We start from the raw sequence: 16,481 nt of genomic DNA on the forward strand, positions 1-16,481 counted from the left end.
TAAGGTCACAGACATCTCTGGGTATTGCAACCTCCTTTGATATGCAAGTGTGTGTGTGTGTGTGTGTGTGTGTGTGTGTGTCTGTCTGTCTGTCTTTGTCTGTGATATGACTGTGTCTCTGCCTGTGTGTCTGTTTGTCTGTGTATATGTGTGTCTGTCTGTCTGTCTGTGTGCGCATATGCGCGTGTGTGTGTGTGTGTGTGTGTGTGTGTGTGTGTGTGTGTGCGCAGGTATACCCGCAGTGCTGAGATACCTGTAGACTCCTCATTGGCTATGGCTGCTGTTGTCCTTGGAGGGTTGGTGTGGGGGCGGATTACATTCCATGATGAAGATTGACTATCCTGGCCGTGCTAACAGTGATCTACACTTACTGTTTTCTGCGGGTTAATTGAAGCTAAATGAAGTTTAAACGGTTTAGAGACAGAAGTGGACTGAACTGCCACTTTGCTTTGACTGTTTTTAAAATAAGCCTTGATTTATATTTGAGACATTTTCATTATTTATCAAACACAGACACGTGCATGGACATATGCAATCACACTGGTGGTTTCAGACTGTAGTCAAGCTTGCTGCTGGAAATAAACAGCACGGTTCATTTATAGATGACACAGGCCCTTAACATTAGGGGTAGTGTACAGTAATAACCTGTTTAAAGACAGAGGTAGTGCCCTTGCACTTAAAAGCCTTTGCCTGAGCTTTAAAACTTAAGGATGGAATGCAACAGAAATGGACTGCAATTAGCCCCGGCTGAAGGAAAAATAAACTCTGATGCTTTCATTTTCCAGAGATGTCATAACTGAGTACTTGTCGGAGGAAATCTTTTATATGGAGAAAATAATTAGGGTCACAATTAGAGCCAGCCAAATGGGCAAGATCATTTGTTGTCATGGAAGCGTGTTTTGGAGAAGTGCTCAGTTCTGGCCCTTAAGGATTGCTGCTCGCTTCCTGTGAGTGAGAACACAATGAATCAGTACTGTACACATTGGGTGGAAATTGGCTTTGGTGCCTGGTCCATCACAGCGACATGAGTGTTTGGGGTCCCTGTTCCCTGAAATGACCGCGCTTGAAGCCAGGCCAGCTTGCTATATTGTTTCTGTCTGCTCTGCTTTCAAGTAGACCAACACAAATGAGAGGCCAGCGCTGGCCTGTGTTTTCAGAAATGCTGCTGGCTGAGAGCTGAGAGTACTCTCACACACACATGCACACACGCACACACTCAGACACGTACACACACACACACACATACACACACACACACACACACACACACACACACACACACACACAATCTCAGAGGCGCGCGCAAACACATTTGTACACAGTGCATACTCACATGCTCATTCACACACACACACATACTCACTCATACACACGCTCAAGCACATACTCACTCATACACACACAGACACACACATACTTTTGTAGAAATTATATATTCACACACACACACACACATACACATACTCACTCATACACACGCTCAAGCACATACTCACTCATACACACACAGACACACACATACTTTTGTAGAAATTATATATTCACACACACACACACATACACATACTCACTCATACACACGCTCAAGCACATACTCACTCATACACACACAGACACACACATACTTTTGTAGAAATTATATATTCACACACACACACACACACACACACACACACACATACACATACTCACTCATACACACGCTCAAGCACACACACACACACACACACACACACGTATGCATATATTGTATACACATACGTATTGTTTCATAAAGTCTGGTTCCTTTAGCTACCCTTGCGAAGCAGTAAAAGAAAAAGGTTTTTATACTCTTCCATCGTTACACGCAGCTGACTGTGAAGGGATGGAGGTTTCTTTTACAAGCTTGTCCTTCTTTGTTCTTTCAAGCAAGCTGATGAAGGACAAACACAGAAACACACCTGTGTTATACAGTTATACAGAATATGCTGATAGCCAGTGGTGAACTGCTTACCACGTCTTTCATTCATCCGCTGAGAGCTGGGTGCCGCAAAGCTGCATTTTGTAGTGTGTGTGTGCTGTATCGGTTCATGTCTGTGAAGCAGCCACGGGCAATGAGGTTGAGACTGTCGACAGGACTCTGAATCCCGTGCCTGCGTCCTGCTCCGGGACGATAAGGGTGTGGATCGATTAGGCACAGACACCAGCCGGGGAATTTCTCGCGGTGTTGTAGATGTGACTCAGCACCCCGTGGCTGTTTCGTGTGTAGCGTCGAGGTGTGTAGGTGGGGTGCGTAACATGGAGGTGTAGCCTGAGCAGTGCATAGTATGGAGGTCCGGTCTGAGAAGCATGTAGTGTGAAGGTCTAGCCTTAGAAATGCAACGCATGAAGGGCTACTCTGAGCATTGTGTAGCATAATGGTCTGGTCTCAGAAGCCCATAGTATGGAAGTCTCGTCTGAGCAGTGCGTAGCATGGAGGTCTAGCCGGAGACGGCTCGTATTGCTCAGACCACATTGCAGGCTTAAACAAACAGCCTCACTCCCGCACCCGGGACCCGTTATCACAAATCAGGCGGCTTTGAAATCGAACTCTTCAAACATTCTTTCCTCTTTTTCTCTTCTCGCTGCTGAGTGACATTCTCCATTAAGATAGCGGAATCTGCCCTGTGTAGCTGCAGATTGAAGCCCCTGCTGTTCATCTAACACAAACAAAAAAATCTCCAGAAATGGAAAGCTTGTCATACAGTATAATTCCAATTATTAAATGTGAATAAGAAATACATGTTTTTTTCCCAAAAATCTCATATCTGAGGATAATGGAATTGTTGTCATGTTTATGATTTGTTAAATTTGTTTATGTTTCTAAATCACAGGCCTTTACTTGTATCTATGAACAGGGAAACAGTGATATTTCATACACATAAAATGACTTTGTTTCCATCATCTTTTGATGAAATTGGTCTTGTGTCAAATGAGAGTGGCTCTGAAGAGTGGAAAAATAAATATTACCTAAGGACAGAGACTCATCTCACTGTATTGCATTTCAAAAACAGTATTCACATTAAAATAAAGATTGTTTGGTAAAAGAAAGCGCAGTGACACCTGGATCTGCAGATAATGGATAGGGTAAGGCTTATCCCTGCATTTACTTTAGCAACATTGACTCCGGATGATTGCAGCATCTGACCCAGCTGCCTTTGAGACTAATTAGCCTGTTGTTAATAAAACTCTCTGACAGTCATTGTTTAATTAATACTGAATTAGATCAGCAGCGGTGGTGCTGCTGTAATGGTGTGCAATCCATTATTCTTTTCCCATTCTTCTATTGAGGAGCGCTTTATACAGGCTAACAGTGTCATCCACTACTGAGAGAACTCCCTGATATGAGATGTGAGGTAAAGGACAGAACTTGTGTTTTCTTTTAGTGTGAAAAAGGCAGCAATTATTTGAAAGGACCCTGAAATACAGGCAATTATAAATGAGGATGAAGGATGAATGCCGGCTGCCATTTATGGGATGCCGTACTTGGCTTGTTTCTGCATGGTGGCCATGGTAGCAAAAGGGAAATAGGGAAGATATTTCTTAGTAACACATGTCCAGGGATATGTATATAGGTGGGATTTATTCATATATGTTGTATACCTCTGCAGGTGTGCATTTGCTGATGTGATTGGTTTCTGCACACTACTCAGGAGTGAGAATGTAGCCTCTCACCTGCCATTCACACCTGCGCCTGCAGGTGACGAGTCCAGCTCCTTAACGTCTATGTCACCTTGTTAGTTCTGTGAACTTCGAGCTCCCTGATGTCTGCGTCACATCGTTAGGTCTGCAGCGTCTGACGCCTGGACGTCGGTCACAGCACAGAGAGGACGCACACAGACACTGCTCGTTTGAGCGCTGCCGTTTCTCGAGCCGTTGCCAAGAGGCATGCAGTGGTGTTGCGCTGGCTTCATTATGCTGCCTCTGCCATTAAACCAGGAAAGGTTCAGACTGCAATGTCAACAACAGATTGTTGAGCCGGTGCAGCGGAATGTGACTGGTTCAGCTGCCATTCTTTGTCTGTCGTGACACCAGCTGGTTGTTGGGTCAGAGCCCAGCATGGTAACACAATGTTAAATATGAAAGCCCCTGTCTCTCTTGGTCAGATGGAGGAGGGGGTAATGACTGCTGTGCGCGGGCTGGCGGGGGGGGGGGGGGGGGGTTCTCATTGGCGGCGTTCAACTTTTTTATAAAACACTTTATAACATACTTGTTATAAAGTGTTTTACATAACTTGTGGTCACTAAGGGGAAAAAATGAACCTCACAGCAGTTAAACTTATCTCCCTCTGAGACACTTAAAGCTCTGAGATTGAATGAATGGCTATGAATTAAAATGTTCTTCCAGCAAACACATTGTTGATATTTCATTCCAAGTAACTGTTTTACACCCAGTTGTAATATTGATATTCTTGTCATGTGAGAAAGAGAATGAGACAAATTTGTAGGTTCCATGGAATGGCTTTGCATGTAATTGACATTTAAAATAAACAGTTCATTTTGCATATTGAAAAGCCAAGTTAATGCACTACCAATTATGCGGATGTACAGAAGTTACATGGTAATTAACAAGGGAAATATGTGTGAATATAATGTTTCCTAGCATTAAACATAATGTCTTAGCCGATAAGGTTACGGTTTACAATTTAGTTAAACCACGAAGTGCATAATAGGTCTGTACATATATGAATTAAGCTGAGAATGACTGTGTTTGTAATGGCTGTCAGATGTGATGCAGATTTCTGAAGCCCATGTCCATGAATGCGCAAATGAAAGGGTGATTTGAACCACCGTGTTGATTTTTTCAGAAACATACAGAAAGACACTAAATTATAGGAGAGATTGATCTATTTTTCCCAGTCTTGTGTTTGCGGTTCCATAGATATGCTGAGAAGATGTTCAGAGTTCATTCTACAACATGCACACAGCATTGTAGATTCAGAGAGAAATTTCTGACATTGTATTTTAATGAAATATTTTAGAATCAGTGCTGAAATGCAGTATATGTAAAATGGATTGCAGTTCAAAATATTGCTTTAAGTCTTCAATTATAGTTGTTGTATATCACGGTCTTGATGACTTTGATATACGTGTCCAGGAGTGTTCCATTATTAGAGTCGTGCTCCAAATTATTTTTTTTTCCCCATTTATTTATTTGACCTTTTTAAGAGGAATAGTTTCACCTGCCTTGACCTGACTCTTTGACGTTGTAGTTTCTGAGCTTTTCAAACTGCGCCTCTTTCCCTCCTGCGAGGCCATTAACACAGATTAAGAGAGAGACATTTAACAGCGGGGTCACGGCCTGTCGAGCACGACGCTCCAAGCAGCGCTGCCGTTCCCCCCGCAGTCTGCCCCCGACGCGCCGCTCAGACCCCTTCGCCTCCTGTCGTCCTCACCGGCGGCGCTCTGCAGAATCCCGGGCTGACCTGTCGCTTAGATCACGCCCGGTGAAAATACGGACGGAGACGTCTTAGCAGGCTTCCCGCCTCGGCGTCCCCGCTCTGAGCCAGGCTTCGTGCAGCAGTCGCCATCGTCAGAGGCCTTTTATAATCTCGCTGCGGGATAAATGACTTAACCAGGCAGAGCTAACTTCGGGGTAGTGTCTGCGGTTTACAGGTCGGGGGAGCGGTGACCTCCTCCCCTGCACTTGGCTAATGGTTTCACCGTCTGTGCGCGCAGAGCCATGAGAGTCACAGGAGCAACGCGACTTAAAAAACAAATGATTACTTTGCCTTCCTGAAAAGTGATAGGGTATGCTTTGTTTTTTTTGTTTTTTTTTGGGGTGGGTGTTGGGTTGTATTGGTTTGTACTTCTCTTCTTAGCATCAGCATAATTTCCAGATGGGAGCTTCAGAATTAATATGCTTAACAGACGCAGTTCTCTGGGGGGGGGACTCTCTCAGATTCGGTATTGCATATGAGCTGTTTGTACAGCTGGATGTTTGCTGAAGCGATAAGAGTCAAACGCTGTGCTCAAGGGTATGACAGCGGTGGCACACCTGGGGTCTGAACCTACGATCCTCTCCTTACAAGCGCTAATCCATTACATCACATTAAATTATTGGCGTTTAGCAGATGCTGCTATCCAGAGCAACTTACATCAGTTACAATTTACACGTGTGATCTCCTCATAACATATTCATAGCTCCTATACACACTATCTCCACACGGCTTGTACTGCATGATATTACATTACATTACTGTCATTGAGCAGACACTCTCATCCAGAGCACCTTACACAGGTTACAGTTTTTACACGTTATCCATTTATACAGCTGGATATTCACTGATTGTGGGGTAACCTTGCCCGAGGGCACAGCAGCAGTGCCCCAGTGGGGAATCAAACCGGCAACCTTTTGGTTACAAGTCCTGCTCCGCTATGCTACACTGCTGTCTGCTTTATGCTTAACGTCTACCCCACGCTGACCCCGAGGTTCCCTGTAAAGCGTTTCATTACTGAGGCATGTGGAACGTTAGTGGCGTCTCCTGCTTGGAAGAGCAGAGGAAAGCACACATTCCTGCAGGACTGGTGTGATGTGTGTTACTTTAAAGGCAAATGGCCGCCCATCCTTGACTTCCACTCAAAGAGAAATGGATTAAAGCAGTTAAAGCGAAAAGCCATTTTTATTTGAACCCGAGATGTGAACGGCCATTCATCTGTTCCCATGGCAAGTGCTACAGACCCCCCCCAACCCCCCCCCTCCCCAAATGCAGGGCCATGAAATGAGATTCATCCAAGTGAGTAATCTATTTTTTCCTGTGATTAGCTGACCAATGTTCTATGTGCTCTGGGACAAGGGCTCTCAGCCCCCACTCACACTGTCTTAGTGGTCTCAAACGTTGAGGCAATGTTGGGAACACGCTGGCTGCTCAGAGTTTAGGCTAGGGAAAAAGGCAGCAGCATCTGCCTGTATACATAATGAAATCAACACTACTCTCAGGGTGTGTGCGTGAGAGTGTGCGTGAGAGTGTGCGTGAGAGTGTGCGTGAGAGTGTGCGTGAGAGTGTGCGTGAGAGTGTGCGTGAGTGAGTGTGTGTGTGTGTGTGTGTGTGTGTGTGTGTGTGTGTGTGTGCGTGCGTGAGAGTGTGCGTGAGAGTGTGCGTGAGAGTGTGCGTGAGAGTGTGCGTGCGCGTGTGCGTGCGCGTGTGCGTGCGCGTGTGTGTGTGTGTGAGAGTGTGTGTGAGAGTGTGTGTGTGTGTGTGTGTGTGTGTGTGTGTGTGTGTGTGTGTGTGTGTGTGTGTGTGTGTGTGTGTGTGCGTGCGCGCGCTGCTGTTGATTTCCTTGCATATGAAATGTGCCATAGGATTTCTCATCTGTTCACCTCTGACGCAGACGAAGCGGCCCAGTCATCTCCCTGCACTTTGAACTTTAAAGGCTGCAACACCACTCTGCTGGTGGTTTTACGGAGCATTCATTATTTATTTAATATTCATTTCCCCACACACCACTTGCAATTTTCACATTTTACATATTCACTATGCATACAGCTGGGTATTTACCGCAGCTGCTCGGCTTCCACAACAGGACCATGGGAGCTCGCCACAGGTGACTCCATTCTGCAGACTTAGGCTACCCTGTGGCAGCCCTCATCCTCCTACTCACAGCATGGGGACGCAAAGGAGGGAGGGAAGTCCTGCTCACTAATCAGTGTATAAGATATCCAAAATATAAACGCGTGGCATAATCCATACAGATGCGGTGCTTTAATAGAGAGAGTAGCCGTCGCAAAATTGTTTCGTTGGCGCATGTTTTAGAGAGAAGAAAACGGCTAACGATAAATGAAGTCCGGGATATATTCTGCTTGTGTCAGCTCCATGGGGCTGGCCGGCACGCTATAAATTACACGGCGGAGCGTTAAGGACAGCGTTTGGATTCAGGAGCGCGTGCAGGCCGCACGGAGCAGGGCGTAGTAGCCAGCTGCGGGCACACCCGCGGGGGTGCTGCCGGGGTTGGGGGGGCGGGAGTAAATAAATTTAGTTTAGGAGATAAATCACTGTTTCCCGCAGACAGAGGGGGCAGAGACAACAGGAGCTGGATGATGGATGGGGCAGGAGAGAGAGGTGGGCTTTGAGCTCCAGTACAGGCGCACACGTTTTTGTTTGCTTCCAGTGTCTTGTACTCTCCCCTGCCCTCCCACGCCCCCCCCCCCCCCCCCCAACGGCGTGCACACCTTTTTCTTAATTGATGGGCAAACGCCTCCATCCAGTCGTCTCCATCTCGCCATCTCACAAGTGTCCCTCTCTCCGGTCTTCCCATTCTCTTTCTTTATTAATTAGCTCTCCTCCTGCATCACTGCTGTTGGCTGAGAGCACATGCATTCTGAGGTCGGGGAGTGGGGGGGGGACAGAGTTACAGGAAGAAAGAAAGCGAGAGAGAGAAAAGAGGTAGATGCAAAGAGAGTGAGCAGGAGAGAGGCAGACGCAGAGAGAGGGAGGTAAAAGAGAGCCACAGTTACAGAGAGAAGGAGCGAGAGACAGAAATAGAGACAGAGAAAGAGAGAGACAGAGAAAGAGAGAGAGAGAGACAGAGCAGGAGAGACAAAGAAAGAAAGCAGGAGATGGAGGGAGGCAAAAAGAAACGGGGCAAAGCGAGAGAGAGAGGAAGAGAGTGAGAGACGGATAGAGAGAGAGTGAGAGAGAGAGAGAGGGGAGTGTGAAAAACAAGCAGGGCAGACTTGTGTGTGTGTGTGTGTGTGTGTGTGCGTGTCAGTGTGTGTGTGCGCGCGCGGAGCTGGCCAATCAGAGCTCCCCGTCGGAGCTGCAGCAGGCGAGTGGCGCTGGCTGAGCGGATTGGGGAGCGGGCTCCGGCGGAGTGGATCGCGAGCAGCAGAGAGAGCGGTGCGCGTCAGAGACACGGCGGCGGAAAATGAGAGAGACGGGGGAGCCTCCCACAGCCGTGCTGCTCGCGTCAGACGCCTCCTTACCTGTTAGGGGAATCGAGCGCAGGTGAGGGCCAGCAGAACCTTTTTAGCCTTCAGCAGCCGCTCGCGCTCCGAGACAGCCTGTGCACGGGGTCTGCCTTCTGCACCCTGCTCTGCTGGAGCGGGGCTGGATTTGGATATACGGCGGTATAACTGCCCCTCTGCTGCAGCCTCCAACAGACCGACGGGACTTCTGCATCATGAGGTAAGCGGATTCCCGTCAGTGTTTTTTTTTTTTTTTTTTTTTTTTTGCGCTTCTCGGCAACCGGAGCACTTTTCAGGGTAGCGGACTCCTGCGTCTTAAATAACGCTGTGAGATCCACGGCTGCCGGAGCGCAGAGGCAGAGGGATTTGGCAGCTGAGGATGTGTGTGTGTCTGAGCGTTTCAGTTCACCCTCCACCTGCGGGCTGCACAGCCTCCCTGCTTTAGAGCAGCTGCTGCCGGAGGAGGCAATGCTGGGGGCTTCCCGTGGCAGCGGGGGTGTGAAGGGTGACCGCGGGGGAGATGGATGGGTCTGTTTGTGGCAGCGTCGGGGTTTTTTTTTTTTTTTTTTTGGGGGGGTGGAGGAAAGTGCAGCGGCAGACAGCTCCGACACTGCCGCGGGAAAGTGTGGACCGGCGTTAATATTTAACACGTAGTGGCGTGGGTGTTGTCCTGTCTCCGTTTTTAGATGGGTCTCCTCGGCGAGCCCTCGGCACCGCAGTTGTGGATTGGCGGCCGGGCTGTGGGGGTTTATTTCGGCAAAGTGTTGCCGGGCAGCTGAGGAGGGAGGGAGATGTGTAGCCGCTATAGCGCCCTGCTTCAGTGGCTCCTGCGTTAACTCATTTCCTCAATCTGGGCGTCAAAGTGCTGGATGCGTACCAATCCCCCCCCCCCCCCCCCCCCCCACGCCCCCATCCCCACCCATCCCAAACATGCTTGCCCCCCCCCCCCCCCCCCCCCATCCCCATCCCCGTATCCTCTTGATGCTTACCCCTGGGTTCAATCAAAACTTGTAGAAAACTGATATTGAATTCAATCAAATAACCCTACCCCCCCCCCCCCCCAAACAGCCCCCTCAGATGAATCCAGCAAGGTGTTATAATAACACCTGGACTGAACAAACAGCACCTACGTATGAAGACCCTGCTGTTTGCACCGAATCCAGGGGCGGGTCTCTTCACAGGCAGAGGCTGCTGTCGCTGTCTCTGCTGGGGTGTATCGATTCGGAGAGACGGTTCCTCTGCACGCAAAAACACGCCGGGAGAAAAGTGAGAGACTCCGCGTCTGACACAACCAGCAGCTCAGATGCTGTCCACAGCGCCTGTGCGCTGTAAAACCCTGCCCTACACATCATTTAAACTTCATAACCTGTGCTGGGACGACACAGTCTACTCGCTAACGTTTGTATATGACTGAATTGGACTTTACCTACGTCAGTTTTCCTTAGTAGCCATTTTGGTAATATTACGTTTATACAAAAGGCTTACAGAAGGGTGTTGCAATAGTGAATGTCTGATGGTGTTATGGCTTCAGGTTGCATCTCTGTTCTGTGCTTAACCTCCGTCTCTCCCTAAGTTTCTGCTCAAGCCCCATGTCATATGCATGTCCTGCATAAAGGCTTAGTGTTAAATCCTGTAACCGGGGTGGGTGAAGGAGGAGGGGGAGTGGAGTGGGGGGGGGTAGTACCTCAGCCAGCTTGATTTGATGGCGCTCCGCCTGCTTACAGACAGCCCTGTTCAGGGAAAGGGGCTCCCGTCACTCCGTTTTGAAGGTGTGGTGTCTGAGGCACGATCGAGGGCAGAGAAAAACAGCAGCAGCGGCTGACAGAGCGCCGGGGAAGATGAGCGCGAGCAGTACCTCAGCACAACATCCGCGAGTAGCAGGGGGCAGACCAGCGTCGCGTTGACAGGAGAGCTGGCAGGAGGCTCAGGTGCCGCTGGCCGTCCATCAGCGGAGCGAAGGTCACTCTTTGAAATGAGGATTTAAGGGACGTGTTGCCGTGAGGAAAATCTCTGTAAAGGAAGTACAATAAGACCAAAAGGCTAGAATCCGAGGTCTCTTTCCTTTTTTAAACTTTTAATTCCTGATAGATTTGATGAAACTGAAATACCACCTGCCTCCCCTCTCGCTTATATATGCAGTCTTATTTTTCAGTCTCGTTTGCTTTTCCTTCCTCTGCTTTCTCACCAATGTAGCATAGCGGTTAAGGAGCGGGGTTCGTAACTGAATGGTTGCCGGTTCAATTCCCCACTGGGGCACTGCTGCTGTACCCTTTGGCAGGGTACTCAGTCCAAAATTGCCTCAGTCACTATCCAGTCTTATGAATGGGTAACGTGTGGAACTGTAACATATGTACGTTGTTGTAGTTAAGAGCATCTGCCAATGTAAATGACAATAATGTAACATAACATGTATGCTGCAGTGGTAAATGCCATCTAGTGGTAAGAGGAGGTACTGCTGTCACTTTGGGGGAGCTACTCAGAGTAATAGAGTGAGGGATAGCATGGTTTCTCCAGCATAATGTCCAGTAGTGGCCAAAAAAAACCTTAAAAATATTTAATTGGTAGTTTGGTATACAATGTCCTTGGTGGAGAAGAGGTTGAAATATTTTGTCATGTGCTTTGAAAGTAGTGACATCAAGCACAAATAAAGCTTTAGATTTTCTTCAATTTATCATCAGTTTCATTTTGGGCAGAGAGGGGAAAACATTTTTGTGCAGCTTTTTGGTCCTTTGTGTGCAGAAAATGCCCACTCTATAATTAAGATGACTGTGTACAGAAAATTGTCTGCGCTTGAAGGACTTGCTGTCTGAATACTATGAACCCAATCCAGCAGTTCTCCAACCACGAAATGAGGGTCATTTCAGAGTAGACAGGTCACTTCTAAAACTGGAAAATCTAAAACAATTTGTTTTAATCTGCCATTTTTATCGCAATGTAGTCGTTACTCAGATGTGCTCTACAACAGCTATTCTTAACATTGGCTCATTCTCTGACCTGCTCATTTGGTTTATTTTTACATGCAGACGTTAGCCTTCTTATTTCACTAACCAATACACCTATGCAGACAAAGTTGTTTAATATAGATGGAGCTTGAGAAATTTTAATGTCAGATGCATTACCTGATAAATCTGTATCAGATACTGTCTATCTGATCCCTGTGTCACATGACTGTCTGTTAGATCATGATTGGCTTACCCATCATCTTACATTCTGACAGTAATTTTGCGGAATGGGGAAAGTCCAGTGTGAAAGTCCAGACATTTCAGTGGAACTAATCTCCACCTCATTTGAGCTCTCTTCAAAGTGCAAATATGTCTTTGCTTCCCCTGAAAGCAGATGTACAGAAATGTATGTAAATTGTACGATATTCATATTGTATGTCTTGTAGCTAGGTTTTAGATTGAATTTAGCTGTCACATGTACACTTTTTTGCATGGGGGATACTGTAGCTAAACATTATATCCTGCACATTTGTAACATGTAACCAAAAGCTGCCTCTCAGCAATGTTGGCTTTTTTTTCATTCCCATTTGATTGATCTGAAAATGCACTTACAGCACTGAGGACTTCAGGGACCAAGGAGATTATGACTTGCCGTTGGGCTATTAAAATCTGTAATATGAATTATGGACAGCCCACAACTCCATTATGCATTCAATATATTTTTAATTTTTTTTTCTTGTCCACTACAGCTGAAGACGATTTGATTACATTCAACATTAGACAGCAAGTAAGACAGCAAGAAAGCAATAATATGTTTAAACACACACACACACACACACACACACACACACACACACACACACACACACACACACGCACACACACTTACTTCACTCATGTTAAGCCTTTTCTGTTAGACAGAAAAAAAAATCCATTTTCTGTGTGCTTGCAAGTGTGTGGCATGTGTATGGTCTCTGTGGTTGTGTGTGGCACATGGGTGTGGAGTGTGTAATATGGTGTATGTGTATGGTGTGTGTGTGTGTGTGTGTGAGTGAAATGTGGCACCTCCAAAATGGAGCCCCTGTCAGACTGGGCCCAGCTATAGAAAGCAGGGGAGAGCAGTTGTTGTGATGTGTGTCAGTGCCGTAGTGGACAGGGCGTGCCCCTTCAATTTACAGACACAGGCGTGTGGGGGCGCGGGCGTGTGGGCCACAGGGCGCTGTCCTCTCCGTGCATAGCTCACCTCTGCGGGGGGGCGGGGGGGCGCAGTGCGTACGCCCCACATCCTCCGATGCGTCGTCTGTCTCTGTCACCTCCCGTCCCGCTCTCAAGGCCCGTCGCCGCGGGAACAAGGGCTGTTTGTCACCAAGGCTGACTGTGACGCTGCGCTTGTTTGGGTGCCAGTTTACCCCCCACCCCCCCCCGTCTCCACCCCGGCGGCGACGTGGCAGAGCTCCCTTGGAAAGCACTTTGCAGTTCTTTGAAATACTGACTCAGTCTGGCCATGCATCACTTCTCATCACAAGGGTTCAGCTTGAACAAAGGTGCATGAGGTGAGCACATGCGTGTGGGAGCCATGAGTCTGTGTATGTAGGACAGCAGTGTAGCACAGTGGTAAGTGACAGGGCTCGTGACCATAAGGTTGCTGGTTCGTTTTCTCACCAGGGCACTGCCGCTGTACCCTTGGGCAAGGTATTTAATCCAGAATTGCCTCAGTAAATGTCCAGCTGTGTAAATGGATAACATATAAAAACTGCAACCTATGTAAGTCACTCTGGAAAAGAGCGTCTGCTGAGTGACAATAATGTAAGGTAATATTATGCAGTGTATTAAGCGGTGTACAGGAGTCGTGTGTACAGGAGTCATGAACATGGGTATATGTGCTGTGAGGAGATCACATGTGTACAGTGATTACAGGTGTGCACCCCCTTTTTAATTAAAAGATTCCCTTACCCAGAACTCTCATTTTCCATAAGTTCTGATCATTTCTATGGATATTTTCCATGCCAAAGTGCCATGTTTAGAGTTACAACAGTACTTGCACATCTAGCAGTACTTGCACACCTGGAATGCGAATTATGTATTTTCTGCCTTCTCAATTACAATTTACCCATTTGTAAGGTTATTATATGAATGAAGGAGGCGTCAGCGTAACTGAACAGCGTAACAGCGTAAAATGAAATTAAAAGTAAATTGATGGAAAGAGTCACCTCTATCCAGCTCACCTGTCTGTGCCGCGAGCTGTCAGTCCTCCCGCGCATGAATTGCCTCCTGACTCTGATCTCTTCATTCTGACTGCGCCGGCTGCGTTTGTCGAAATGTTCGACGCACCTCTCCAGATGCATGACTGTGCTGCAGACCCGGTGCTCCGAAATGCTTTCAGGTGCTGATACCTGGAAAGGAGGTCACTGCGGGTTCGCCTTGCCGGCCAATCGGCACGCAGAGAGGAGAGCTACTCAATCGAACCATCTAGCGGGAGTGTTCATACAGCGCACATCCCTGCTGGCTTCCTGAATAGCATGAGAGAGGAAAAAGCAACGGCATAATAAACATTTCACACACGTCCGGCGCTGTAGAGTGCGGAGAGGAGACGGATTTTATTTATTTATTTACTTATTTATTCATTCGGTCATCCTTTATTGTAACAGGAAAAGTCCCACTGAGATCTAAAATCTCTTTCACGAGGGTGCCAGAGGGCAGTATCAGATGAGTAGGTGTGAGGGCGGTGCCCCACCTGCTAATAGCAGAGAGGTGCTGAAGTCATGGGGTGCCACTCCTGCCCCCGTTTAAGGGCCTGGCATGGCTGTTCCACGCACAGGAGGTCCACCTTTACTCCACCTCCTGGGAGATGCATGGCTGCTCCACATCATCAGGAAGCTCGCGACACAGCAACGGAGGCAGCGAGGGAGGGATTTTCTAGTGCCAGTCACAGTGGGGGATGATTAGATGGACAAATATGAGAGGGACATGTTGGAAATCTCATAGGGCCGCAGGGGAACCCACTACTTCTGACAATAATGACAGAAACCATTCTGAGTCAGGGCTTTGGTTCAACTGCATGTCTAAAGACAACACCTCCTACAGCTCAGCCTCCTGCAACTCAACCTCCTACAGCCCAGTCTCCTACAGCATAGCTTCTAAAGCTCAACCTCCTACAGCCCGGTCTCCTACAGCATAGCTTCTAAAGCTCAACCTCCTACAGCCCGGTCTCCTACACCATAGCTTCTAAAGCTCAACCTCCTACAGCCCGGTCTCCTACAGCATAGCTTCTAAAGCTCAACCTCCTACAGCCCAGTCTCCTACAGCATAGCTTCTAAAGCTCAACCTCCTACAGCCCAGTCTCCTACACCATAGCTTCTAAAGCTCAACCTCCTACAGCCCAGTCTCCTACAGCATAGCTTCTAAAGCTCAACCTCCTACAGCCCAGTCTCCTACACCATAGCTTCTAAAGCTCAATCTCCTACAGCTCAACCTCCTGCATCACAGAGTCCCCTTCATTCTGCAAGGGCGTTGCTTTTCTTCTTGGGTCCAGAGGAAAGATTACCCACCACCCCCTGCCCCTACCCATCACTACTAAAAACCCCATTATGGTTTTTCTGACCAATCCCAGCCCCTCTTAGCTTCAGCCACCAATCAGGAGAGAGGTGAGAGAGGAGAGAGGAAATTCTGGTGTGGATGCTGAGAAAAGCGCACTGATTGCAGAGCAGGCTGCAGTTACTTCCCAATCAGCAACACAAGCTCAAACCTGGAGCAGCAGACAGCTAGCCAGACTTCCTGACAAGAATAAATGGATGCATTTTAATCAATTATCCTTGCTATTTCCTGTGAAAGAAAAGGAAAATGGACCTAGATCTTCTGAAGACATTTCCTGCCACTGGAAATCCCAGCCCCTGTAACTGGCCGTGTTTAACTGGACGTCACAGCTTGTGGTGGAGCAGAAATAAGCGTTGAGTGTGTCCAGCTTTGAAAGGACTCCTGACACCAGCACTGTGGCCGCATGCGCACCCACACACTCACACACGCGCACTCACTCACTAACACACGCACGCACGCACGCACGCACGCACGCACGCACGCACGCACGCACGCACACGCACACACACACACACTCCCCCCCTATGCGGGGGGCCAGGAGGTGGCCTGTGAAGCTAAATCTTTGCACTGGAAGCAGTACGCCGTCAAGTAAAGTCACACAGGGCCGTCCCCTTTATAGTTCATATACTGCTGTACACAACAGACTCAAAGACTGTATTGTCTTTTCGTGGTGTAGTGATAAGGAATAGAGCTTGCAACTGAAAGGTTTGATTCCCCGTTGGGGCACTGCTGTTGTACCCTTGGTCAAGCTACTTAATCTACAATTGCCTCAGTTAATATCCAGCTGTATAAATGATAAAATTGTAACCTATGTAACCTATGTAATTCGCTCTGGATAAGGGCGTCTGCTAAATGACAATAATGTAATTTAACGTGATCCTAATTTAACAGGTCGCCTTACCGGTATTTGAATCTTCACAATGATATATTTCCTAATGATCTGCCTTTGGTTCACAGTGACATTAAGGGAATCCTTGTATAAGACATGCTCTTTGCTGTAATGTAGGACAGCAGCTAATGAAT

General features: G+C 47.6%; 1 protein-coding gene across 3 annotated transcripts in view; it reads left to right on the top strand.

The window, feature by feature from the left end:
* Window positions 1–16,481, top strand: part of LOC118771135 (cadherin-18-like) — a 166,998-nt gene that overhangs the window by 82,329 nt on the left and 68,188 nt on the right. The window contains exon 1 of one of the 3 annotated variants that reach the window (XM_036519022.1): window positions 8,825–9,142. The exons of 1 other annotated variant lie outside the window; for it this stretch is intronic. The gene's annotated coding sequence lies outside the window, so the exon portion shown is untranslated. Of the gene's footprint in view, window positions 1–8,824; window positions 9,143–16,481 lie in introns of those variants that run through there. One more of the 3 variants, XM_036519024.1, reaches the window with a different exon arrangement.

Source organism: Megalops cyprinoides, chromosome 24 (assembly GCF_013368585.1).
Source record: "Megalops cyprinoides isolate fMegCyp1 chromosome 24, fMegCyp1.pri, whole genome shotgun sequence".
NCBI classification, from domain to species: domain Eukaryota; kingdom Metazoa; phylum Chordata; class Actinopteri; order Elopiformes; family Megalopidae; genus Megalops; species Megalops cyprinoides.